Source organism: Oncorhynchus kisutch, linkage group LG11 (genome assembly GCF_002021735.2).
Source record: "Oncorhynchus kisutch isolate 150728-3 linkage group LG11, Okis_V2, whole genome shotgun sequence".
Lineage (NCBI taxonomy): Eukaryota > Metazoa > Chordata > Actinopteri > Salmoniformes > Salmonidae > Oncorhynchus > Oncorhynchus kisutch.
In genome coordinates this window covers 39209399-39236200 of record NC_034184.2, presented here as the reverse complement: position 1 = coordinate 39236200, position 26802 = coordinate 39209399, and the positions used below count along the sequence as shown (strand labels likewise).

Sequence of the window (26802 nt, the reverse complement as noted above, 5' to 3'; positions counted from 1 at the left end):
GTGTGTTATTCATCTTTTATAGCGGTAGCAGGAGATAGTAGTGCATTATTTATCTGCCCGGGCAGATTCCGCTCCATCATGGGCGGCGTCCGTTTGACATTTGATGCATTTATGCAGCAGGAGCGTTTTCTGGAGCACACTAGGTTGAGTAGCAGGCTAGAGCACAACATCTACCTCCATACCACTTTGGTACCCCCTCCACCACTACCCTACCTTTAACTGTGAGCTCCCCTCTCCTTCCTTCCCCTAACTGTCTCCCCAGCAGGGCCTAAAATGAACATGTGCGGGTAAGATTTCTATTTCACCAGCCACAGGGCTCCACAGTGCGAGTGTTTCACTTGCATTTGTGAATGAAAATAGTAAAATATGATCACATTTATAGTAAAATATTTTATAGTTTTCAAAGTATTTCCACCATTTTGTTTCATAGCTGGTTAATTTATTGCACAAAGTCAAAGAACTACGAATCTTATTGAGCCTATTCCACCTAGTGCTGCCACACTGCCTGGCTGGGAGCTGTGCTTTAGAAGCGCTGTGCACAGGCATATAAGTTGGTCTAATTTACTTGAAAAAAGAAAGTCTGCTCAAGTGAGACTTTGCCCTTGTGTTTGTTGGCTATTTACATGGTTTTGATCACAAGATAGAAAAACAACCTATGTTTGAATTTCAACTGCTAGGGAAGAGAAGATGATGCTTCTACTCGTCAGACTCAATCTCACAGGCACAAAAACATGACCAGTCGCGCTACCACGGTAACCTCCCCTTTAACTTCTTTAGGACTGGGGGCAGTATTGAGTAGCTTGGACGAATTAGGTGCCCAGAGTAAACTGCCTGCTACTCAAGCCCAGTTGCTAATATATGCATATTATTAGTAGATTTGGATAGAAAACTGTTTGAATGATGTCTGTGAGTTTACCAGAACACATATAGCAGGCAAAAAACGGAGAAAAAAATCCAACCAGGAAGTGGGAAATCTGATGTTTGTAGGTTTTCAAGTCTTAGCCTATCCAATATACAGTGTCTATGGGGTCATATTGCACTTCCTAAGGCTTCCACTAGATGTCAACTGTCTTTAGAACCTTGTTTGATGCTTCTTCTGTGAAGGAGGGGGGAATGAGAGCTGAATGAGTCAGGGCTCTGCCAGAGTGCCATGAGCTGATCACACGCGCTCATGTGAGAGCGACCTGCGTTCAAAGGAATTCTCCAGTTAGAACATTATTGAAGATTTATGTTAAAAACATCCTAAAGGTTGATTCTATACTTCGTTTGACATGTTTATACGAACTGTAATATGATTTTTTTGTCTGAACTTTTGCCTGGACTTGCCAGCGCCTTGTGAGTTTGGATTGTGTACTAAACGCGCAAACAAAAAGGAGGTATTTGGACATAAATGATGGACTTTATTGAACAAATCAAACATTTATTGTGGAACTGGGATTCCTGGGAGTGCATTCTGATGAAGATCATCAAAGGTAAGTGAATATTTCTAATGCTATTTCTGACTTCTGTTGACTCCACAATATGGCGGATATCTGTATGGCTTGTTTTGTCGTCTGAGCTCTGTACTCCGATTATTGCATGGTGTGCTTTTTCGGTAAAGCTTTTTTGAAATCTGACACAGCAGTTGCATTAAGGAGAAGTTTATCTAAAGTTTCATCCATAACACTTGTATTTTCATCAACATTTATGATGAGTATTTCTATAAATTGATGTGGCTCTCTGCAAAATCACAGGATGTTTTGGAAGCAAAACATTACTGAACGTAATGCGCCAATGTAAACTGAGACTTTTGGATATAAATATGAACTTTATCGAACAAAACATACATGTATTGTGTAAAATGAAGTAATATGAGTGATGATCATCAGATGACAAAGGTTAGTGATTAATTTGTATCTCTTTCTGCTTTTTGTGACTCCTCTCTTTGGCTGGAAAAATGGCTGTGTTTTTCTGTGACTAGGTACTGACAAAAAGGTAAAGCCTTTTTGAAATCGGACACTATGGCTGGATTTACAACAAGTTTATCTTTAAAATGGTGTAAAATACTTGTATGTTTGAGGAATTGTAATTATGGGATTTCTGTTGTTTTGAATTTGGCGCCCTGCAATTTCACTGGCTGTTGGCGAGGTGGGACGCTACCGTCCCACATATCCCAGAGAGATTAAAGGGGCAGGTGAACATTTTTGTCTCGCCTGTGATATTTTGGTTAAGACTCAGGTCCCAATTTTTTAAATAAAACAATATAACACATATTACTAGTAAGAAGTAAATTAGGTATTGTTTTAGAAACATTACAAAGCATGTTCATTTGTTTTTGTGTTTTGTTGGTGTAATTTTCGCAGCTAAAATATATTTTGTTTATGAAAAGGTTTGTTATCTCCGCTGTTATGTTGTCCTGTTTGAGCTGACAAGGTAAAGATAAAACCTCATGCATTGGGACCAGCTCCTTCACAACATGGCTCAATTATTATACATGTAGTGGCTGGTAGATCTACCTGCCACGGTGGCTGATGGACCAAATTGCACCCCCTTACCCTGAATGAATCTCATCAGTATCTCTAACATGGACACCTCTCTAATATCAGTTCCTTTATAATCACAGATAGGTGACAGGACTGGATAGGATTTATCCATATTTCTTACCATGTCGTGCCATTGAAGCTAGTTAAAACGTACTATTTAGAGACTGCTTCTCTGGGTCTGGACTGGGAGCCCTCTCTCGCTCTCTGGCCTGTCCTTGGATCAGTTGGTTCTGCCCACTACAAAGCAAATTCCACCTGGTAGAAAGAGGAGGGATATGGTGACTCAGGGTCTAGTCAAGCCAAGGTGAGGGCTCTCTTCCAGCATCATACCACCATGTGATGCTATTGAGCCCGCTTGTCTGTCTTCGTCTCTCATCTCTCTTGCTCTGTCGTCCTTGACAACCCTGGGGCTTCAAGCTGTGAGGAGGACTGAGGGACATATTGCCTTTCAAACTGGGCAACCGTGAAACACTTTTCTCCGTTTTTAAATGGAAGAGACTGCTGTGAAGATGCTGTTTGCACCCCCTCCCCCACAGCACTATGTGTATTTTAAGCTCGCTTGCTGAGGTGGGCAGCTCATATTAATGTAGGTGTGAACAGCAGGGGTTCATTTTTGGATCATTAATGAATCCCGTTTCTCTCCTCTTCTCTGCAGGCCCTCGTCTCGTCTCGTCTCATAGACTGCTGCTCACGCTGAGGTAAGGTGCTCTTCAAAGACAACTGGATGTGCTGTTCTGTGTGTATATTCTTTAGGGTGTGGGTGTTTGTGTGCGTGTATGTGATTTCATACAGTGTGTGTGTACGTTCACACATCCCATGTGTGTTATTTTGCGAATGTGTCAGTGTCAGAGGATGATAGAATTTAACATAGCACAGAGCTTTGCATTTGCTGGTTCTATGATTGGTTCACTTGTGGACCCTGGCCTACAATAGCTCATATTAACTGAATCACATAGCAACTATACCTGAATCAACAGCAACACAGTCTCACAGAACATTCTCACAGACTTTGACCTGGATTTTGAAGTGTGCTTAGACACGCCCACTACCTGAATATCTTTATCTGATTTTAACATCCAAAAACAAATGTGAACTGACAAACAGCACACGCATGTACACACACATCGGCAGAAAGACGCAAAGGGGCAGCCACCCATATCGAAGTAAACTGGATCCCAGTGAAGGGGCTTTGTTGGGGAGGGAAACGACAGCATGGAACTCAAAGGACCCCCGCTGCCATTGCTCAGGCCTAATTTTGTCGAACATGGGCCTGAACCCAAGCAGGATGGAAGCTTTTCATGTCTTTGGGTTGGCTTCATCTAGGGTTGGGCGATAGTACGATAGCATTGTAAATTGCCGATGATTGACAGCCATCGTTGATGGTGACAACATCGTGATGTAACAGACGATGGTTAAGCCTATTGGATCGTGACTGACGCTGTGTCTCGCAGCGCACGGCAGGGCAGCACACGTGCCATTTTGAGTAATATTCCTATTCCTTTTTGCTATAGCCTATTTCAATAAATATGTTATATAGCCTATAGAACGCAAGAGAGGAATGTAGGCCAGACAGAACAGAGAATTCCACCAAAGCGGTGCAAAATTCAAAGTAAGAAAATGTTGTTTCTCTCTCAGATGCATGGGCAATAGGCAAAAGATTAAACCTTTTTTATTTTTGCGATGTTGTTTAGCTGTAAACAACAACTAAAAACAACTAAAAAAGCCTATATTCCATTCTCTCATGAATATGACTGACGGCTATGCTTCATCGTTTTATGCATAGCTTTCTCCCAACCAAACAATGAATGTAACTGAGTTCCATCTCCAAGTTATTTGAATCGCCTAAAAAAAGTAAGGTAGCCAGAGGACTAATAATGAGGGAACATTCAATGGCTTATAAAAAAAATTTAATTACAAGTTTAATCAAGTTGAAGCTTATTTTGAAAGAAATTATCCATGCGGGGCGGGTAATCCCTCCATGTGAGGTTGAAAACCAAACGGCCAATAATCTATCCTCCTCCTCCTAGCCCTATCATAAAAGCTTCAAGACAAGTAAAAATGATGAACAGCAGCTTATTTCTAGCCTACAAAGTTGTTGTGGCTTTCAAAAAGAGCAAGAATGAACGTCTGTAGCCTAAACCTAGGCCTATTCTTAATCACAGCTTTATGAGAGAGTGAAAAAAAACAATGATTTATTTTTATATCATTTTATGAGACAGATAAAGTAATTATTATCCAGTTCTGCTTCTAGGCCTATAACCTAGCCCTCTAGGGTAAGACAGCCCGTTTCTCATCATACAGTCACTGCTCCATCATATGCACACCCCACAGATACATGCACACAAACCTCTTCTGCTCCGCCACCAGAAATGGATATTAGAGAATATTTTCCATTGCCTTCACTTAGCCTCTTCCCAGGCTTTGAACAACGTCTTTCAGCATGATTCATCCAGTTGCATTCGATTTCGAGCTATAGCCCAACTGTCGATTTAGCTGAGTTTATTGTATTTTATTTTGGGGAGGGGGGCAGCCCAATAGGGGTGATATCATCGTATATCACAATATATTTTAGGGGTACATAATCATGATAGGACAAAGGTTGACGTCGCCCAACCCTAGTTTCATCAGCATACTAGTACGGAGCCTGATCCTGCCAAATTACAGTACAGTGTAGTCTTTCTTTTCAGTCCCTAAACAGATGATTCCTTGCATCCAACCCTATGTTTTCATTGTATCAACGGTTGTACTGAAAGACCAGGGTCAAGGGGCTTAAGACTCTCCTTGCACACCCTTGCTCGATGTTGTGGCGTAACATACAAAGGTCACACATTCATGTCTCACAGTGTTACCTTTGGTTTCTCACCAGCTGTCTTTTTCTATATTCTCCTTGTATTCCTTCTTCCTTCCTCCCAAATGATGAATGATTAATTTAAAGCCTCCAGATAATAGTTCAGTTGCTGCTCTAGCGCCGGTGCCCTGGGTCACTTCTCCTTCTCCCACCTTCAGATCACAGTACCCAAACAAGAGGCCCCTTTCTCTTTCCCTGGCAACCCACAAGCTCGGCCTCTTAGATCAACCACCCCCCTACGGCTGGCAGTGCTGTCGCTTTCTCTCTCTCCCTCTCCCCCCCTTCCTTCTGGCGTCGGTGTACTAATGTGTTTCTATAATTCATTGTTAGTTTGGGAAAGGCATGTTCACCCAGCCCCGATCGCCCGCAGTGATGCATCTGTGAGTGATTTTCCAATGACAAATAAATGAAATCGGTAGGGTGAAGGGAGGGTAAGGAGAGAACAACAGGAAAACAGATGATTCATTATATTTATTCTGTTGCAGTGAGCAGGCCAACGTGTCAATCATCTGCAGAGCCTTGTTTCATTCCAAACTTGCCACATTATGAATTGGAAAAACTTAGTGAAAGAGATGTACGGTACAGCACACACTAAGGCTGACCCCATTTAGTTGACTGGTCGATTGTTTTTTAGTCGATAGACTGTTGGTCGACCGAGATTTAGTCAAGCATTAGCAAAAAATATATAATATCATGGTGTACAGGACAACTATCTAATCCGCCCATGTCTGAGTGGACTGATCCATTGTAAATTCCGTGGGGTTGGCACAGTCCATCAGTCTAAGACCATGTGGTACTGAAATTGTATATGGTTAGATTACATACAATTGAAGTCGGATGTTTTCATACACTTAGGTTGGAGTCATTAAAACAGTTTTTTCAACCACTCCACAAATGTATTGTTAACAAACTATTGTTTTGGCAAGTCGGTTAGGACATATTCTTTGTGCATGACACATGTCATTTTTCCAACAATTGTTTACAGACAAGATTATTTCACTTATAATTCACTGTATCACATTTCCAGTGGGTCAGAAGTTTACATACACTAAGTTGACTGTGACTTTAAACTGCTTGGAAAATTCCCGAAAATGGTGTCATGGCTTTAGAAGCTTCTGATAGGCTAATTGACGTAATTTGACGTGTGTTAACCTCTCTGGCCAAAAGCCAGGGAAAATGCAGAGCGCCAAATTCAAATATATTACTAAAAAAATCTAACTTTCATTAAATCACACATGCAAGAAAGCAAATTAAAGCTATACTTGTTGTGAATCCAGCCAACATGTCAGATTTCAAAAAGTCTTTGCGGCGAAAGCAAACAATGCTATTATCTGAGGATAGCACAGTGGTAAACAAAGAGAGAAACCATATTTCAACCCTGCAGGCGCGACACAACGCAGAAATAAAAATCTAATTAATGCCTCTGACCAGCTTCTTTTGTTGGCACTCAATATGTCCCATAAACATCACAAATGGTCCTTTTGTTCGATTAATTCCGTCGATATATATCCAAAATGTCCATTTATTTGGCACGTTTGATCCAGAACACCGGTTCCAACTTGCTCAAAGTGACTACAAAATATCTCAAAAGTGATCTGTAAACTTTGCCAAAATATTTCAAACTACTTTTGTAATACAACTTTAGGTATTTTTTTATGTAAATAATCGATAAAATTGAAGATTGGATGATCTGTGTTCAATACAGGAAGAAAACAAACTGAAGCATGCTTTCTGGTCACGCGCCTCTATCTAACAGTACACTTCAAGTGACCCTCGTTCAAGATGGCCATACTTCTTCATTACACAAAGGAATAACCTCAACCAATTTCTAAAGACTGTTGACATCCAGTGGAAGCGATAAGAACTGCAAGAAGGTCCCTTAGAAATCTGGATTCCCATTGAAAAGAGAGTGACTTCAAAAAAAGAACATCTGAATGTTTTGTCCTCGGGGTTTTGCCTGCTAAATAAGTTCTGTTATCTTTATGTACATATTCTTTATCCCCTTACACTTGTGTCTATAAGGTGTAGTAGTTTTGGAATTGTTAGCTAGATTACTTGTTGGTTATTACTGCATTGTCGGAACTAGAAGCACAAGCATTTTGCTACACTCGCATTAACATCTGCTAACCATGTGTATGTGACAAATACATTTTGATTTGATTGAATTATAACTGCACATGGTTGATGATATTACTAGTTTATCTAGCGTGTCCTGCGTTGCATATAATCGATGCAACCCTGGGGGATGATTTAACAAAAGTGCATTTGCGAAAAAATCACAATCGTTGGACGAATGTACCGAACTATAAACAACAATGCCTTTATTAAAATCATTACACAGAAGTATATATTTTTAAACATGTATATTTAGATCAAAGAAATCCAGGTTAGCAGGCAATATTAACCAGGTGAAATTGTGTAACTTCTCTTGCGTTCATTGCACGCAGAGTCAGGGTATATGCAACAGTTTGGGCAGCCTGGCTCATTGCTAACTAATTTGCCAGAATTTTACGTAATTATGATGTGTAACATTGAAGGTTGTTCAAGACTTAGGGATGCCACCCGTTAGATAAAATACCGAACGGTTCCGTATTTCACTGAAATAATAAACGTTTAGTTTTTTAAATGATAGTTTCTGGATTCAACCATATTAATGACCAAAGGCTTGTATTTCTGTGTGTTATGTTATAATTAAGTCTGATTTGATAGAGCAGTCTGACTGAACGATGGTAGGCAGCAGCAGGCTCGTAAGCATTCATTCAAACAGCACTTTTGTGCGTTTTGCCAGCAGCTCTTCGCAAGCACATCGCTGTTTATGACTTCAAGACTATCAGCCTAATGACTGGTGTAACCGATGTGAAATGGCTAGCTCGTTAGCGGGGTGCGCGCTAATAGCTTTTCAAACGTCACTCGCTCTGAGACTTGGAGTAGTTATTCCCCTTGCTCTGCAAGGGCCGCGGCTTTTGTGGAGCGATGGGTAACACTGCTTCGAGTGTGGCTGTTGTCGTTGTGTTCCTGGTTCGAGCCCAGGGAGGAGCGAGGAGAGGGACGGAAGCTATACTGTTACACTGGCAATACTATAGTGCCTATAAGAACATCCAATAGTCAAAGGTTAATGAAATGCAAATGGTATAGAGAGAGAGAGTCCTATAAATACTATATTAACTACAACCTAAAACCTCTTACCTTGGAATATTGAAGACTCATGTTAAAAGGAACCACCAACTTTCATATGTTCTCATGTTCTGAGCAAGGAACTTAAACGTTAGCTTTCTTACATGGCACATATTGCACTTTTACTTTCTTCTCCAACACTTTGTTTTTTGCATTATTTAAACATGTTTCATTATTGGTTTGAGGCTAAATTGATTTTATTGATGTATTATATTAAGTTAAAATAAGTGTTCATTCAGTATTGTTGTAATTGTCATTATTACAAAGAAATAAATAAAAACCGGCCGATTAATCGGCTTTTTTGGTCCTCCACTAATCGGTATCGGCGTTGAAAAATCGTAGTCGGTCGACCTCTAGAGGAAACAGGTTCAAAAGCATCAATATCCGCAGTAAAACGAGTCCTATATCGACATAACCTGAAAGGCCGCTCAGCAAGGAAGAAGCCACTACTCCAAAACCGCCATAAAAAAGCCAGACTACAGTTTGCAACTGCACATGGGGACAAAGATCTTACTTTTTTGGAGAAATGTCCTCTGGTCTGATGAAACAAAAATAGAACTGTTTGGCCATAATGATCATCGTTATGTTTGGAGGAAAAGGGGGGAGGCTTGCAAGCCGAAGAACACCATCCCAACCGCGACGCATGGGGGTGCTTTGCTGCAGGAGGGAGGAAGGAAAATGATGTGGATATATTTAAGCAATATCTCAAGACTTCAGTCAGGAAGTTAAAGCTTGGTCGCAAATGGGTCTTCCAAATGGACACTGGGAATGTGATGAAAGAAATTAAAGCTGAAATCAATCATTCTCTCTGTTTTTCCTGACATTTCACATTCTTAAAATAAAGTGGTGATCCTAACTGACCTAAGACAGATAATCTTTACTAGGATTAAATGTCAGGAATTGTGAAAAACTGAGTTTAAATGTATTTGGCTAAGGTGTATGTAAACTTCAACTGTGCAACACTAATAAAAATATTATTTTAGAGCAAATATGCTTTCCCCTGCATTGGATAGTGGTTGCTGTCCACGGATCAGAAACACATCAGTGTACATTTGAATTGGTGCCTTTTCCTCGGCCATGTTGATATGTGCATATTAGCAAAGTTACCCAGCATATTGGTGTTGAGAACAATGCGGCAGAGGCAGCAGCAGAATGAGCTGCCCTTTCCTTATTGTCTAACAGTGAGGAGAGAGGAAACCCCAACTTAATTAGGTCAATAATCAATAGCCTAAGTGTTGAATGTGCCTGGCTTTATAAATCATCAATCCATCCACAGATGACAGATCCTGCATCTGTTGCCTGTTTAGTGTTTGTTTATTAGCCTTCTGATTCCGTGAGCACCGAGCCTCACGCAATAACATGTCAAGTAAACGATTTCACAAATTCAGCTGTTTTTATTCTTGCTTTGCTGTAATATAGCAACATAGTCCCTTTGAATACTTAGTCCCTTTGAATACTTAGTCCCTTTTGAATACTTAGTAGCTTTACACTTTTTTATTTTTTCGTTGGAACATTCTCTCTGTGATTATTCATAATTTACTTAGTTTACACTGTTCCAAATTGTCCGAATTTTTTAATTTATAATAATAATAATAACGCTCTATTTCTTGATCTCCTTCTCTTTGTTGTTATTATTATTATTATTATGATCATAAGTAATGTCATTATCATTAGTAGGTTAAGTATACCTGCCTTGCATAACCACCATTGAGCTGTAGGCCTAAGAGCACATCCTGTTTAGTCTTAATACTGTAACTTACTTAGGCCTATTTTTTGAATCTTACAGTGCATGTGGAAAGTATTCAGACTCCTTGACTTTTTCCACATTTTGTTACAATACAGCCTTATTCTAAAATGGATTAAAACATTTTTTCCCCTCATCATTCAATACACAATACCCAATAATGACAAAGCAAAAACGGGTTTTTAGAAATGTTTGCAAATCTATAAAAAAAATAAAAATAATGAAATATCACATTTACAGAAGTATTCAGACCCTTTACTCATTACTTTGTTGAAGCACCTTTGGCAGCGATTACAGCCTCGAGTCTTCTTGGGAACGACACTACAAGCTTTTGTTTGTCATTTCCTCACATTTTATTTGTCACATGTGCCGAATACAACCGATGTAGACCTTACAATGAAATGCTTACTTACAAGCCCTTAACCTTTCTGAGCACGGAACCCGGTAGCGGGCTGAAATTCCACAACATATGGTGATAAATAGTCATATTAAACATTCATGAAAATACAAGTGTCTCACATGTATCGAAAGCCTAGAATTTTGCTAATCCAATTGCTTTGTCAGATTTAAGAAAAGGATTTACTGCGCAATAATATCTGAGCATAGAGCCCCATAAAAAAACAACTATTTCAACCAGCACATGCGCAACATATTCACAAACTGCATTAAAATAAATCGATTACCTTTGACGATCTTCGTCTGTTTGCAATTCCAATGCTCATTGTTACACAATGAATGAGCTTTTGTTTGATAAAATCAATTTTTATAGCGTAATACGAAACATTTTGTGAACCGCTTGTGTCGTGAATTCCGTCTCATTCCTTTTCGACGACACATTCCAGGTAAATAACCCACACAGAACGTGACTTTTCCAGTCATGTTTGGTTTCACTGCAATCAACTGGTTTGTTTGTAACACAATCAAACCTGATGGATCATTTCACAGGACGTATTGACTGAAAGAAACCGATTTGAAGACAAGTCATGACATCATTGTGCACCAATGATTTGCCCGCTGTTTCGTTGACTGACTGTATTTTAACCCAATGACCACTGATCGTCTTTAAATATAGCTGGGTAGATAGCCAATGAGCTGAGGTAAACGCCAATAGGTCATGTTTATGTGTTACAAGACCAACCCATGTAGTAAGCTCCGGCGTAAAGAGTAATTCGCTATTGAAGTTTCATACCGGAAGGAGAAACACATATTACGCACAGTGTTGTTTCGCATTTTCAGCTGTTTATATATCAATCATTATGGCAACTAAGTCAGGGAAAGCTAAATCTAAATCTAGATATACAGATGTACACACAATTTTAGAATAAATTGATTGGGAAAGTGAGACAGAGATTGTTGTAGGACGATTCATTTAGCGATTGTGGAGGAATAGCAAGGGCATTGAAGATGAAACGTGGCTGGGTCTTTCAGCATGGGTAAAAAAGTATTTAGTCAGCCACCAATTGTGGAAGTTATCCCACTTAAAAAGATGAGGCCTGTAATTTTCATCATAGGTACACTTCAACTATGACAGACAAAATGAGGGAAAAAAATCCAGAAAATCACATTGTAGGTTTTTTTATGAATTTATTTGCAAATTATGGTTGAAAATAAGTATTTGGTCAATAACAAAAGTTATTATCAATACTTTGTTATATACCCTTTGTTGGCAATGACAGAGGTCAAACGTTTTCTGTAAGTCTTGACAAGGTTTTCACACACTGTTGCTGGTATTTTGGCCCATTCCTCCACGCAGATCTCCTCTAGAGCAGTGATGTTTTGGGGCTGTTGCTGGGCAACACGGACTTTCAATTCCCTCCAAAGATTTTCTATGGGGTTGAGATCTGGAGACTGGCTAGGCCACTCCAGGACCTTGAAATGCTTCTTACGAAGCCACTCCTTCGTTGCCCGGGCGGTGTGTTTGCGATCAATGCCCTTGCTGATGGAAGGAGGTTTTCACTCAAAATCTCACGATACATGGCCCCATTCATTCTTTCCTTTACACGGATCAGTCGTCCTGGTCCCTTTGCAGAAAAACAGCCCCAAAAAGCATGATGTTTCCACCCCCATGCTTCAAAGTAGGTATGGTGTTCTTTGGATGCAACTCAGCTTTCTTTGTCCTCCAAACACAACGAGTTTTTACCAAAAAGTTCTGTTTTGGTTTCATCTGACCATATGACATTCTCCCAATCTTCTTCTGCATCATCCAAATGCTCTCTAGCAAACTTCTGACGGGCCTGGACATGTGTCCCCTTGCTTAAGCCAGTACGTCTGGCACTGCAGGATTTGAGTCCCTGGCGGCGTTGTGTGTTACTGATGGTAGGCTTTGTTACTTTGTTCCTAGCTCTCTGCAGGTCATTCACTAGGTCCCCCCGTGTGGTTCTGGAATTTTTGCTCACCGTTCTTGTGATCATTTTGACCCCACGGGGTGAGATCTTGTGTGGAGCCCCATATCGAGGGAGATTATCAGTAGTCTTCCATTTCCTAATAATTGCTCCCACAGTTGATTTCTTCAAACCAAGCTGCTTACCTATTGCAGATTCAGTCTTCCCAGCCTGGTGCAGGTCTACAATTTTGTTTCTGGTGTCCTTTGAGAGCTCTTTGGTCTTGGCCATAGTGGAGTTTGGAGTGTGACTGTTTGAGGTTGTGGACAGGTGTCTTTTATACTGATAACAAGTTCAAACAGGTGCCATTAATACAGGTAACGAGTGGAGGACAGAGGAGCCTCTTAAAGAAGAAGTTACAGGTCTGTGAGAGCCAGAAATCTTGCTTGTTTGTAGGTGACCAAATACTTATTTTCCACCATAATTTGCAAATAAATTCATTAAAAATCCTACAATGTGATTTTCTGGATTTTTTTCTTCTAATTTTGTCTGTCATAGTTGAAATGTACCTATGATGAAAATTACAGGCCTCATCTTTTTAAGTGGGAGAACTTGCACAATTGGTGGCTGACTAAATAGGTTTTTGCCCCACTGTATATATATATAAATATATAGCTTAACAACTTTCAGTGAATGCTTTTGTTTATGTTTTGTGTGCATGAAGTGAATATTGCCAAATTGCCAAAAATAAATAAATCTGCCTATTTAATGCAACCCTTGCTGTTAATAAATCACAAAGCAGCAGTATACAACTGACCTAAACGTTTGGAAATGATGAGTTAACTTTTTCATCCATAGCCTTAAAATGCATCTCAAGTGCAATTGTACTGTTTAGCTCACATCTGAAGGCTGGGGGGCATTTAGGACATACTGTGGATCGCTAAAATATCCTAATGATTATGATCACACTTCCTCATTTCAAATATTATGGCAACACAACACCAAAGATCATTTGGTATCGTTTAGAAAAAATGGGAACCAAGCTTGAGTTATCAGTGTGGCCCTATCATGTAAGACATGTTGAAATACCGTGTCTTCACGCCTAAAATAAAAACCTCCAGGCTTCTGTCATAACTGTCAATTTATCACATAAAAACGAAACCCATCTGAATCATCCTCTGGAATAAGGGGCATTTTGGAGTAATAATTACATAATCAACATTCTCTAGTTATACTAGTCCCATGTGAATAGGTCGTTGACCACGTGTATGCGATGCATATACGTGTCATGTAAAGAGAGCAAGGATAGGAAAGGGAATAGGGAATGTTTTTCTTAAGAAATCAGGGATTTTGGTAACGAAACTATTCAGTCAGAAAAGGCTGTAATTTATGTTGCAGCTTCAGCAACACGGACAACGTGGTAAACACGTTGATGTTCTGTGGCGGTTGCTGCAGCTGGGAGGAGAGGGAAAATGGATGCTAGTCACACAGTCACTTGCTGTCTTTTTTCTTTTTGACGTTTAAAATTTTTGTCTAATCGATTGGTCGAAAGAACAGACATCTCTTGGTTGACTTTTTTTCAGACAGCCCTAGTACGTACACACACACATGCGTATATTCTGACTCATGCACACATGCACTCTTTGTGCACACAAAGACCTTCTGACATCTACACTATCTGGCACATACACAGTGTCTTAGGGCACTCGCATGAACCCATATAACTCCCTCTATTTCACACATACTCTATCTTCTCTCCTATCTCGCTTCGTCTTCCTACTCTCCTCTCTCTGTTTCCTCCACTCTCCTCTCCCCCGTATCTTCTCCCTATTTTATCCATATGGCTGGGTGCTAATAACCCTGGTGGCTAAGCTGGTGTCGTCCTCGGGCTGTGGGGCGGGTCATGTCCATCTGTCCATGGCTGCTAATTACCTAACGGGATTAGCCGTTCCCTGGACAGCACCCTGATCACAGTACCTCAGGGGCCAGGCCTGCCCTAAGCACCCATCACTCCCATTGATCCCCATTGATCTCTCACACCTGGGGAGCACTAAGTCTGGACCAGGCTTCATTTTACTATGCTATAGCCCTCTTCTAATAATCTGTCCACAGGGTGATGAGAGAGAGGGGGGGGGGGGGGGGGGGGGTGCACAGCTGCTGTACAGATGGGCCACCTGATGATACATCTGCGGAAGGGGGAGGAGGGAGGTGAAGGGTTAGGTGAGTGAGAGAAATTAAGAAAGAGAGAATGTGTGTGTGAGAGAATTTGTTTAGGACTGAGACGGTTTTTAAATAAGGTAAAGGGAGAGGAAGGATGTGTCAGGGGTTTTGTACAGTCTGGTGTTTGAGAATGAAGCTGAGTTGTTAGCACTGTGTGTGTGTTGTCTACAGTTTTACATCATGTAATGTATCATGTTATGATATCAATATACCTAGCTAATGGAAGATGTAATGTTGTCTCACCATCTCTTACACAACCCACACTGTCTGTGTCCCTGTAGACCCCTACTGAGTCCTGGTTATGTCTCAGCTCTTTCTAAGTTATTTAAAGCTCTTCCTCTGCTTCCCCCTGTCTGTCAGATCTACCTACCCTGTCTCTCAGCTACTCTTGCTGATGAAGTGTGATTTTTAAGGAGACTTGGTCAGCATCCAAATGGAACTACTTCTTCTCCAGTACAAAGCGCTCTTGCAACATACCATTTTTACCTCCACCCTTCCTGGGCAGATGTTTGCCTAGTTGATCTCCCGGCATTCCTTAACCTCTAGCGACGAGCAATCCCGTATCCGGGAGCGTAATCATAGCCTCAAGCTCATTACCATAACGCAATGTTTCCTATTCATGAAAATCGCAAATGAAATGAAATAAATATATTGAAACACAAGCTTAGCCTTTTGTTAACAACACTGTCATCTCAGATGTTCAAAATATGCTTTTCAACCAAAGCTACACAAGCATTTGTGTAAGAGTATTGATAGCCTAGCATAGCATTAAGCCTTCAGCAGGTAACATTTTCACAAAAACAAGAAAAGCATTCAAATAAAATAATTTACCTTTGAAGAACTTCGGATGTTTTCAATGACGAGACTCTTAGTTAGATAGCAAATGTACATTGTAGAATAATAGTGACGTCATCACAACTATGAAATAACACACATGAAATCATGTAGTAACCCAAAAAGTGTTTAACAAATTATTATTTTAGATTTTTCCAAGAATGTCAAGAATGTGCAAATCTGTCATCAAGGCAAAGGATGCCTTGATGACAGATTTGCACATTCTTGACATTCTCTCAACCATCTTCACCTGGAATGCTTTTCAAACAGTCTTGAAGAAGTTCCCACATATGCTGAGCACTTCTTGGCTGCTTTTCCTTCACTCTGGTCCAACTTATTCCAAACCATCTCAACTGGGTTTTAGGTCGGTGGATTGTGGAGGCCAGGTCATCTGATGCAGCACTCAATCCCTCTCCTTCTTGGTCAAGTAGCCCTTACACAGCCTGCAGGTGTGTTGGGTCATTGTTCAGTTGGAAAACAATTCATAGTCCCACTAAGGGAAAACCAGATGGGATGCTGTATCACTGCAGAATGCTGTGGTAGCCATGCTGGTAAAGTGTGCCTTGAATTCTAAATAAATCCCTGACAGTGTCACCAGCAAAGCACCATCACACCACCTCCTCCATGTTTCACAGTGGGAACCACAGATGCAGAGATCATCAGTTCACTTACTTACTCTAAGTCTCACAAAGACACGGCGGTTGGAACCAAAAATCTTAAATTTGGACTCGTCAGACCAAAGGACAGATTTCCACCGGTCTAATGTCCATTGCTTGTGTCTCTTGGCCCAATCAAGTATCTTGTTCTTATTGGCGTCCATTAGTAGTGGGGTTTTTTACTTTTTATTTAACTAGGCAAGTCAGTTAAACCTCTTGATTCTAGCCATCCCGGATCCGGGATCGTGAATACAGCCTCTTGCTCATTACCATAACGCAACGTTAACTATTCATGAAAATCGCAAATGAAATGAAATTAATATGCTAGCTCTCAAGCTTAGCCTTTTGTTAACAACACTGTCATCTCTGATTTTCAAAATATGCTTCTCAACCATAGCAAAACAAGCATTTGTGTAACAGCTAGCGCAGCTAACGTAGCATTTAGCATTAGCATCAGCAGGCAACATTTTCACAAAAACCAGAAAATCATTCAAATAAAATAATTTACCTTTGAAGAACTTCAGATGTTTTCAATGAGGAGACTCTCAGATAGCAAATGCTCTGTTTTTCCTGAAAGATTATTTGTTTAGGAGAAATCGCTCCGTTTGGTGCGTCACGTTTAGCTACGAAAAAAACCTGTATCCAGGAGTGTAATTATCCCCGCAGCTCATTAGCATAACACAACGTTAACTATTCATGAAAATCGCAAATGAAATGAAATTAATATGCTAGCTCTCAAGCTTAGCCTTTTGTTAACAACACTGTCATCTCAGATTTTCAAAATATGCTTCTCAACCATAGCAAAACAAGCATTTGTGTAACAGCTAGCGCAGCTAGCGTAGCATTTAGCGTTAGCATCAGCAGGCAACATTTTCACAAAAACCAGAAAATCATTCAAATAATGAGGAGACTCTCAGTTAGATAGCAAATGCTCAGTTTTTCCTGAAAGATTATTTGTTTAGGAGAAATCGCTCCGTTTGGTGCGTCACGTTTAGCTACGAAAAAAACCTGTATCCAGGAGTGTAATTATCCCCGCAGCTCATTAGCATAACACAACGTTAACTATTCATGAAAATCGCAAATGAAATGAAATTAATATGCTAGCTCTCAAGCTTAGCCTTTTGTTAACAACACTGTCATCTCAGATTTTCAAAATATGCTTCTCAACCATAGCAAAACAAGCATTTGTGTAACAGCTAGCGCAGCTAGCGTAGCATTTAGCGTTAGCATCAGCAGGCAACATTTTCACAAAAACCAGAAAATCATTCAAATAATGAGGAGACTCTCAGTTAGATAGCAAATGCTCAGTTTTTCCTGAAAGATTATTTGTTTAGGAGAAATCGCTCCGTTTGGTGCGTCACGTTTGGCTACCAAAAAACCCCGAAAATTCAGTCTTCAAAACGCCAAACTTTTTTCCAAATTAACTCCATAATATCGACTGAAACATGGTAAACGTTGTTTAGAATCAATCCTCAAGGTGTTTTTCACATATCTCTTCATGATATATCGTTCGTTGAAAGCCTCCTCTCTCCTCTCAATCACTGGATGACTGCGTGCAGCTTGTAGATTACGCACCAATTTAGACAAAGGACACCGGGCGGACCCCTGGTAAATGTAGTCTCTTATGGCCAATCTTCCAATGATATGCCTACAAATACGTCATAATGCTGCATACACCTTGGAGAAACGATAGAAAGGGCAGGCTCATTCCCGGCGCATTCACAGCCATATAAGGAGACAATGGAACACAGAGCCTCAAAAATTCTGCCCATTTCCTGGTTGAAGTTTCATCTTGGTTTCACCTGTAGCATGAGTTCTGTGGCACTCACAGATAATATCTTTGCAGTTTTGGAAACGTTAGAGTGTTTTCTTTCCAAAGCTACCAATTATATGCATAGTCGAGCATCTTTTCGTGACAAAATATTGCGCTTAAAACGGGCATGTTTTTTTTATCCATAAATTAAAAGAGCGCCCCCTATATCCAAGAAGTTAAATTAAATTGATTGGACATGATTTAGAAAGTCACACACCTGTCTATATAAGGTCTCACAGTTGACAGTGCATATCATAGCAAAAACCAAACCATGAGGTCAAAGGAATTGTCCATAGAGCTCCGAGACAGGATTGTGTTGAGGCATAGATCTGGGTAAGGGAACCAAAACATTTTTGCAGCGTTGAAGGTCCCAAGAACACAGTGGTCTCAATCATTCTTAAATGGAAGAAGTTTGGACCCACAAAAACTCTAACTAGATTTGACTTCCCGTCCAAATAAAGCAATCGGGGGAGAAGGGCCGTGGTCAAGGAGGTGACCAAGAAAACGACGGCAATTGTGACAGTGCTCCAGAGTTGCTCTGTGGTATGGGAGAACCTTCCAGAAGGACAACCATCTGTGCAACACTCCACTGATCAGGCCTTTGTGGTAGAATGGCCAGGCGGAAGTCACTCCTCAGTAAAAGGCACATGACAGGCCGCTTGGAGTTTGCCAAAAGGCACCTAAAGACTTTCAGACCATGAGGAACAAGATTCTCTGGTCTGATGAAACTAAGATTGAACTCTTTCTCTTGCCAAGCATGTCTGGTCTGGAGGTAACCTGGCACCATCCCTACAGTGAAGCATGATGGTGGCAGCATCATGCTGTAGGGATGATGTTCAGTGGCAGGGAAAGGGAGACTAGTCAGAATCGAGGGAAAGTTAAACAGAGCAAAGTACAGAGAGATCCTTGATAAAAACTGCTCCAGAGTACTCAGGACCTCTTACTGTGGCGACGGTTCACCTTCCAACAGGACAACGACCCCAAGCACAGAGCCAAGACAATGCAGGAGTGGCTTCGGGACAAGTCTATGAATGTCCTTGAGTGGCCCAGCCAGAGACCGGAATTGAACCCGATCGAACATCTCTGGAGTGACCTGAAATAGACTCTCCCCATCCAACCTGACAGAGCATGAGAGGATCTGCAGAGAAGAATGGGAGGAACTCCCCAAATTCAGGTGTGCCAAGCTTGTTGCGTCTGAATTCTTATATGAATGTGATATTTCCTTTTTTTTTATGTACTTGCAAACATTTCTGAAAACCTGTTTTTGCTTTGCTATTATAGGGTGTTGTGTGTAGATTGATGAGGATAATAAAAAAATATGATCTATTTATGAATAAAGCTGTAAAAGCTATAAAAGTCAATGGGTCTGAGTACTTTCCGAATGCAGTGTACATACTTTTGTGAATAGCCGTGTTGCTGTGTAATCATGTCTGCGTGTCTCTGGCAGCCTTTCCTTATGTATTTCACGGTCTCTCCCTGCTCTCCCAGCTAGCTCCACTAACCGCTATAAATACTGTCCCAATCGCCCCTAGTTCTACACAGTGTCCTCTCCTGTCCGAGTCCTCTTCTCACCGCTCCACTTTCCCAGCTGCTCCATGTATGACCCAGCTCATAATAAGCGGCTGACCCAACCTACTCCGGTTCTGTCTCATTACCCCGCTTCTAATGAAGCCCTGCAGGTCTGTGTGTGTGAGTGAGTAGAAGAGGTTAGTGACTCCGCCAGGCAGGGTGTAATTAGCCAGAGTGGCGTGTGTGTGTAGCTAGGAGGACTAGGCGATCAGTCGGTCGGTGCACTGATGGATTGGGCCTAACAGACAGCCGGAGCTAGCTGTCTGGAGGAGGGACCTCATCCTCACAACGCATTTACTGTATATCACTTTCAACGCCTGCCATGGGGGCCTTGGCCTGCTGTATAAGTAGGCGCCACAGGACACACATCCCCAGCCCTCCCTGTCATTGTGTGTGAGGAGGTGGCCTTTAATTGGTTTGCTGGGGAATAAAGTCTAATGAAGGAGGGAAGTGAGTGTGAGAGAGATCGTAGGGTATGACGTTTGAATCACCCTCCTCAGGGCTGGTGCAGTGCCGATGCCCTTGTCTAGGACATGGTGGCTGCCTTCACAAAGCCTCTCTTCCTCCCTTTTATATCTCTCTCTTTCTCTCCCTCCCTCATTCTCTCCCCCCTCTCTTTCTCTCCCTCTCGGGGGTCCTTTTCGGTGTATGGGGTTGGGCATTTGTCAACGTCACCGTGGGCCAGACTCTCTCCCTCAGCTGTCACTAGACAGGGCAGGCAGGCCAGGGAGAAGGCTACGGCCACTGGGATGAATGAGAGGAGGGAGGCCAATCTGTCCACGTTACTTTATGAATCTGTGTGTGTTTGCGTCTGTCTAGTTGTACGTTGTTGCGTGTCTGCATTCCTGTGCTGATTTGCATCGTTACCAAGGGAAACCCACCAAGTTTATTCAGGTGAGTGCTTGCATCTGTGTGTGTGTGTGTGTGTGTGTGTGTGTGTGTGTGTGTGTGTGTGTGAGAGATGGGTTTGCCTTAACCCCAGCAGATTAACACACTGTATACCGATTGGGTGAGGGAGGGAAAGTTGGGAAACGTGGGGAAGCACGGGGCTTTGTATGAGGTGTTGATTGCAAGCTGTTGAAAGCTGACGTGGCATGTTTCCAGGTGAGATCAATGCATACATTGGCTCTGAGCTCCAGTCTGGGGGGAAGAAACACCAAACACAGTGCAGGCAGCCACTCCATCAATACAGCGGCCCACTCTGCACCAACCTGCTGATTAAATGGTCTGTTATGAAGGGAGGGAGTGGAAGGAGTCATCACTCAGGTGTTCTGACCTAGGGAAGTAATTCTTTCTCTATTGTAGTTCCTAAAGAAAAAAATGGTGCCTGTGCTCTTTAAGGTACTTTGGAATGGGAAGAGTGTCTTCTTCCTTGTCTATTTTCTTCCTCCTGGTTACAACTTCCTATTCTCCCTTTGTCCTCTGCCTACCCTCTTCCTTCTGCTGTCTTCCTATTTTTCAACCTTTCTCATCAACCTTAGGAAGTGGGTGTTGTCAAACCCACTGAAATGAGAGAGAGAGAGAGAGAGCGAATTGGGCAAGGTAGTGGGAGGGGTAGTAGAATGCAGGGTGGAGGAGGGCGGGACGGGACAGGAGGACGGTGTGTGTCCCGTGTTGTCTCCATAGCTCTAGGCAGTAAGTTTGTCTTGGTGGAGAGCCCAGGCCCGTCTGTACGGAGCTGCCTGCCTGCGGGTTAATTGTCTGCTGGAATGCTGGGCATCTGTTTCCACCAGGAAGAACGCAGGAGTAATGTACCGATGAGAAAAGTAGGAAGGGAGACGGAGGAAAATAAGAGAAGGCAATCGAGTAAAGAGATGCCCGGAGGGGTGGAGGAAGAGAGAGAGAGAGACGGGAAAATGATAGCTATTACAGAAAGGGGAAGGGGAGGGAGTTGGATATGAAGGGAGTGAGAGAGCAGACTCTGTCCCCCTGGGTGTTGGATTTGTGGGTTTGTTAGTCTGTGGCGCCGTACACAGGAGCTCACATCAAGTAGCTGTCTGGACAGACTTGATACCGGCCCCTTCCCGCAAACAAACCTCTACATGTTCATCTCACACACATTATCTCTATTTGTAGAAACACTTAAAGCCAAAAATCTCACATCCATTATCTTCAATAGGATATGTTCACACGTGCACACAAACAAGCACGTTCGATCTAACACACCCTGTCATGCACAAACACTCAAATTTGCTTGTTTGCCACTACTGCTTACAGTAATGTATTCACCGCTCATCTACTCAGTCATACGGTGCGGTAGATGGATCCATGGCTATTTCGTCAACATTGAGAGAAAAGCAACTTTCAGTGTTTTGATGAAATCTCCATGATCAGTCTCTCACTCTCTCCTCTCCCTGAGTTTTGACGAAAGTAGCACTTGAGCATCTCTAGCTCTTTGTACCTGCCTGCCATAGCAGACCCCTTCTCTGTCAGGTGTGAATGGCAGGCGGATCTACTTTGCTTCGGGCATACAGACAGGCAGGCCCCATACTGTCTCTACACTGCATTTTGTGTGTGCGTGTACCTCCCTGGTATGTGTGTGTGTGTCCCTGGTGTGACTGCCGATCCTGCTGTTTCATGTTTTCTGCCTCCCCAGGCAGCTGACACGTTGCTTCAGGTGTATAGTCGGGGTTTGTTCCCTGAGCTGAGGTGTGTGTGTGTGTGTGTGTCTGTAAGAGAATGAAGGAGGAAAAGTGATGCTGATGTGATTTGATTCTCCTCTCTGTCCAGTTCATTTATTGCAGGGCTAACCTGATTAGTAGAGACAGCTCCAGCACTGTTCCTATCCCAGATCTTTACTGATCTTATCACAGAGAGAGGCCTAGCAGCCTGGGCCATACCAGTAACAGCGCAGCGCTGACATTTCTCTATAAGTTGTTTCTCTTAAAGGCCCAGTGCCTGCAAAATTTGACAGTAAAATTCAGTTTCTCCTGTGTTTTGTGTCATAGTGTACAACAGCTGATGAAACAAACACTGTAAAAGAGTGAACACAAATTTCAGTGTTATTTCTGCCAAAATAAAGGGAACACCAACATAGTGTCTTAATCGGGCATTGGGCCACCACTTTCCAGAACAGCTTCAATGCACCTTGGCATAGATTCTACAAATGTCTGGAACTCTATTGGAGGGATGCGACACTCTTCTTCCATGAGAAATTCCATCATTTAGTTTTGTTGATGGTGGTGGAAAATCTGTCTCAGGCGCCGTTCCAAAATCTCTCATAAGTGTTCAATTGGGTTGAGATCTGGTGACTGAGACGGCCATGGCATATGGTGTACATTGTTTTCATGCTCATCAAACCATTTAGTGACCACTAGTACCCTGTGGTTTGGGGCATTGTCGTTCTATGGGGGCATAGCCATGGCGTGGATCAGAAAAACAGTCAGTATCTGGTGTGACCAGCATTTGCCTCAGTGCGACACATCTCCTTCGCAAAGAGTTAATCGGAATGTTGATTGTGGCCTGTGGAATGTTGTCCCACTCCTCTTCAATGACTGCGAAGTTGCTGGATTTTTGCGGGAACTGGAACACTCCAGAGCATCCCATGCGTCCTCAGTTGGTGACATGTCTGGTGAGTATGCAGGCCAGACGAACTGGGACATTTTCAGCTTCCAGGAATTGTGTACAGATCCTTGCGACCTGAAGCCGTGCATTTATTTTATTTTGTGTTATTGACTGTACGTTTGTTCATGTGTAACTCTGTGTTGTTTTTGTTGCACTGCTTTGCTTTATCTTGGCCAGGTCGCAGTTGTAAATGAGAACTTGTTCTCAACTGTCCTACCTGGTTAAATAAAGGTAAAATAAAATGATCATGCTGAAACATGAGGCGATGGCAGTGGATGAATGGCAAGACAATGGGCCTTTGGATCTCGTCACGGTATCTCTGTGCATTCAAATTGCCATCAAATAAAATGTTATTTTGTTCGTTGTCCGTAGCTTATGCCTGCCCATGCCGTAACCCAACCGCCACCATGGGGCAATCTCTTCACAACATTGACATCCACAAACTGCTGTCTGCCATCTGCCCGGTACAGTTAAAACCAGGATTCATATGCGAAAGAGCACACTTCTCCAGTGGCCATCGAAGGTGAGCATTTGTCTACTGATGTCAAACTGCAGTCAGTGTCAAGACCTTCCTTGGTGAGGACGACAAGCACGCAGATGAGCTTCCCTGAGTCGATTTCTGCCAGTTTGTGCAGACCCACAGTTTCATCAGTTGTCCGGGTGGCTGGTCTCAGACAATCCTGCAGGTGAAGAAGCCGGATGTGGAGGTCCTGGGCTGGTTACACGTTTTCTTCGGTTCTGTGGCCAGTTGGACGGACTGCCAAATTCTCTAAAATGAAGTTGGAGACGACTTATGGTACACTCAGTTCTCTGGTAACAGCTCTGTTGGACATTCCTGCAGTCAGCATGTCAATTGCACGCTCCTTCAACTCGAGACATCGGTGGCGGTGTGTGACAAAACTGCACATTTTGAAGTGGCCTTTTATTGTCCCCAGCTCAAGGTGGACCTGTGTAATTATTATGATGTTTAATCAGCTTCTTGATATGCGCCACATGTCAGGTGGATGGATTATCTTGGCAAAGGAGAAATGTTCACTAACAGGTGTTAACAAATTTGTGCTCACAATTTAAGAGATGCTTTTTGTGAGTATGGGGAATTTCTGGGATCTTTTATTTCAGCTCATGAAACATGGGACCAATGTTTCCCATGTTGCATTTCTATTTTTGTTTCCCTCATTTACTCAAGTGTTTCCATTATGTTGGCAGTTACCTGTAATTGCTGGTTGAAAATACAATCAAACCTTCTAACCAGCAAGTTTTGCATGTGTGGAGTCTTGGCTTGCCTGGTGACATCACCAGGAGGTAAATTGGGTAATAGACCAATAAGAGTTCCAAACCTCTGCCAATAATAGCTATTTTTCAGTTTCTCCCTCCTCCACGCAGACCACTTCCAGACGGTCCTAGCAAAATTCTTGTTTCAGAAATTATTTTTTGCTAAAGCTCTTGTTTATTTTTTTTAACGATTTTTATGGAAAACTATGACAGTAAGGTTCTTAATCATTACCCAGAAATGATTTGACGTTGATCTAAAAATGGCTGCATTGGGCCCAGAACGCATCATACTGTGACACTTTCTGTATTTTGAAAACTGGATTGCTGACATTTTGGGATTGTATCAACATTGGACTAATGAAACATATACCAAGAGAGAATTTTTTTTTGTGAAATTTTTCGCGGTTCAAGGGCTGGGGGCAAGTTCATTTCAACTGGGCTAATTCAGTAAGTTCATTGTAATACTAATAAATAAAAAAAAATGTTCACTGCAAAAAAGTGGAATTTTGTAATCCTGAATTGTCCCAATTTAAATGAAATTGACCTCTACCCTGGTTGGTACAGCTTATTTGTTGTGGAGTTGGACACTGATGGTATTGAACATGGGAATTGTAGCCTGATGTCTGAAGCATCATGGATGTTGTGAGTCGTTCATATCTGCACAGCCAAGGGCCATCCATTCTAGAGAGATTTTATTTCTCTGCAGACAGGTCTCTCACTTTTCCCCTCCATTACCCCCATCTCTCCATTCTTCCTTAGTTTTCTGCTATGCAGTCTCTCCACCATCCCCCCCCCTTCTCCATCTCCCCCTTGTGCTCTCTCTCTCCCTTTCATGGTTGTGCTCAGTCTTGTGAGGATCTCAAGGTTGTTTAGGTGGAATTGTGGCCATCCATTCTCCTCCGCCGAGCTTGAAAGATGAGCCATCGTTTAGAGGCAGAGCTCAAAGGGCTCACAGAGTGGAGGAGGTGATTTGTGAGCTGAGAGGAGCAGCATGGTCAACCATACGCGTGTGTATTCTTGCTTGTGTGTGTATTCTTGCTTGTGTGTGTATTCTTGCTTGTGTGTGTATTCTTGCTTGTGTGTGTATTCTTGCTTGTGTGTGCATTCTTGCTTGTGTGTGTATTCTTGCTTGAGTGTGTGAATTGTGTGTGTGTGTGCGTGCGCATTCCCGTGTGTGTGGGCGTGTGTGTGTATCTGCACATGTCTAGTGGTGAACAGTGTGTGCTGGGAGGGATGCTGTGTGGAGACTGCAGACAGAGCAGAGGGACAGGTGCAGCGAGTAATTCAGACCGACAGACTGTAGGGGTGTGAGGAACACTGGAGGTGTGAGGGGAGCTCTGAGTGTGTGTGTGTGTGTGTGTGTGCACAATGCGTGTGTGTGTGTGCACAATGCGTGTGTGTCTCTTTCTCTCAGTGTGTAAGGGAGAGGTAGAGACTGTGTGTGCGGTGGGTAGAGCAGGCCATGTGTTTGATGCCAAGGTGTCCCAGGGCCGGTACGGTGCAGCAGATGGAGAGATGGAGTGCCACTCGGTGATGCCCATTAATCCTGGACCCTGGGCAGCAGAGGTGCCCGTCCAACCTCACACCGTGAGAAGGAGACGGAGTGCATCCCACCACCATCCATCCTCCCCACTTACTAGCTCCACCCAGACCCACAGTGTACTACAGACATCCTCAATCTTACTCTACCAGATACAGACGGCCTTGTTTCATACAGATCCAAGCAGTCTAATTCACTCTCCCATTCCTCTCTCTAGCTCACCCTCTCTTTCTCTGTTTATCTGGGTCGAGTCTGTGCTTGTTTAGCTGCATGTCTGTGGGAGGGAGTCAGCCTGAGTCCCATTAGAATGTATCAGGCTGGTAATTCCGACTCTTCTGTATTGGCATTAATGTAAGCACGACTGTAACAATGAGCTTGAACACGGCCATGTTTTTGTGCCTGCTGTCTCCCGGGGAGTGTGAGCGATGCAGCTGTCAGGAGATCCATAGACGTTGTCTGAGGACCAAGTCGGTGCCTGTCACATGAAAACTAATGGCAGCTCGGAAACTGGAAAAATGTGCCCAGCGCTATCAATTTTCGTCCAATTAGTGTTAATTTAGTGCCAGATCCCACCTCAGAATCTCTTCATCAATGTCTCAACCAACCTGCTTTACTGCAAGTGTGTCCCCGCCATTATTCCAGCCCTGAGGTTAATGAAACAACAACAGTTATCTTTGTTTGCCGTCTGATTGAATGCTGCTACTCATAATCAAGCTGTGGAACGT

At 42.4% G+C, this 26802-nt stretch overlaps 1 protein-coding gene across 2 annotated transcripts in view; it reads left to right on the top strand.

Annotated features, from left to right (window-relative positions):
- The window catches only part of LOC109899708 (bifunctional heparan sulfate N-deacetylase/N-sulfotransferase 2-like), a 182914-nt gene that overhangs the window by 75781 nt on the left and 80331 nt on the right, over positions 1-26802 (top strand). For both annotated transcript variants that reach the window (XM_031835741.1, XM_031835740.1), the window contains one exon: positions 3178-3220. The gene's annotated coding sequence lies outside the window, so the exon portion shown is untranslated. The remainder of the gene's footprint in view (positions 1-3177; positions 3221-26802) is intronic.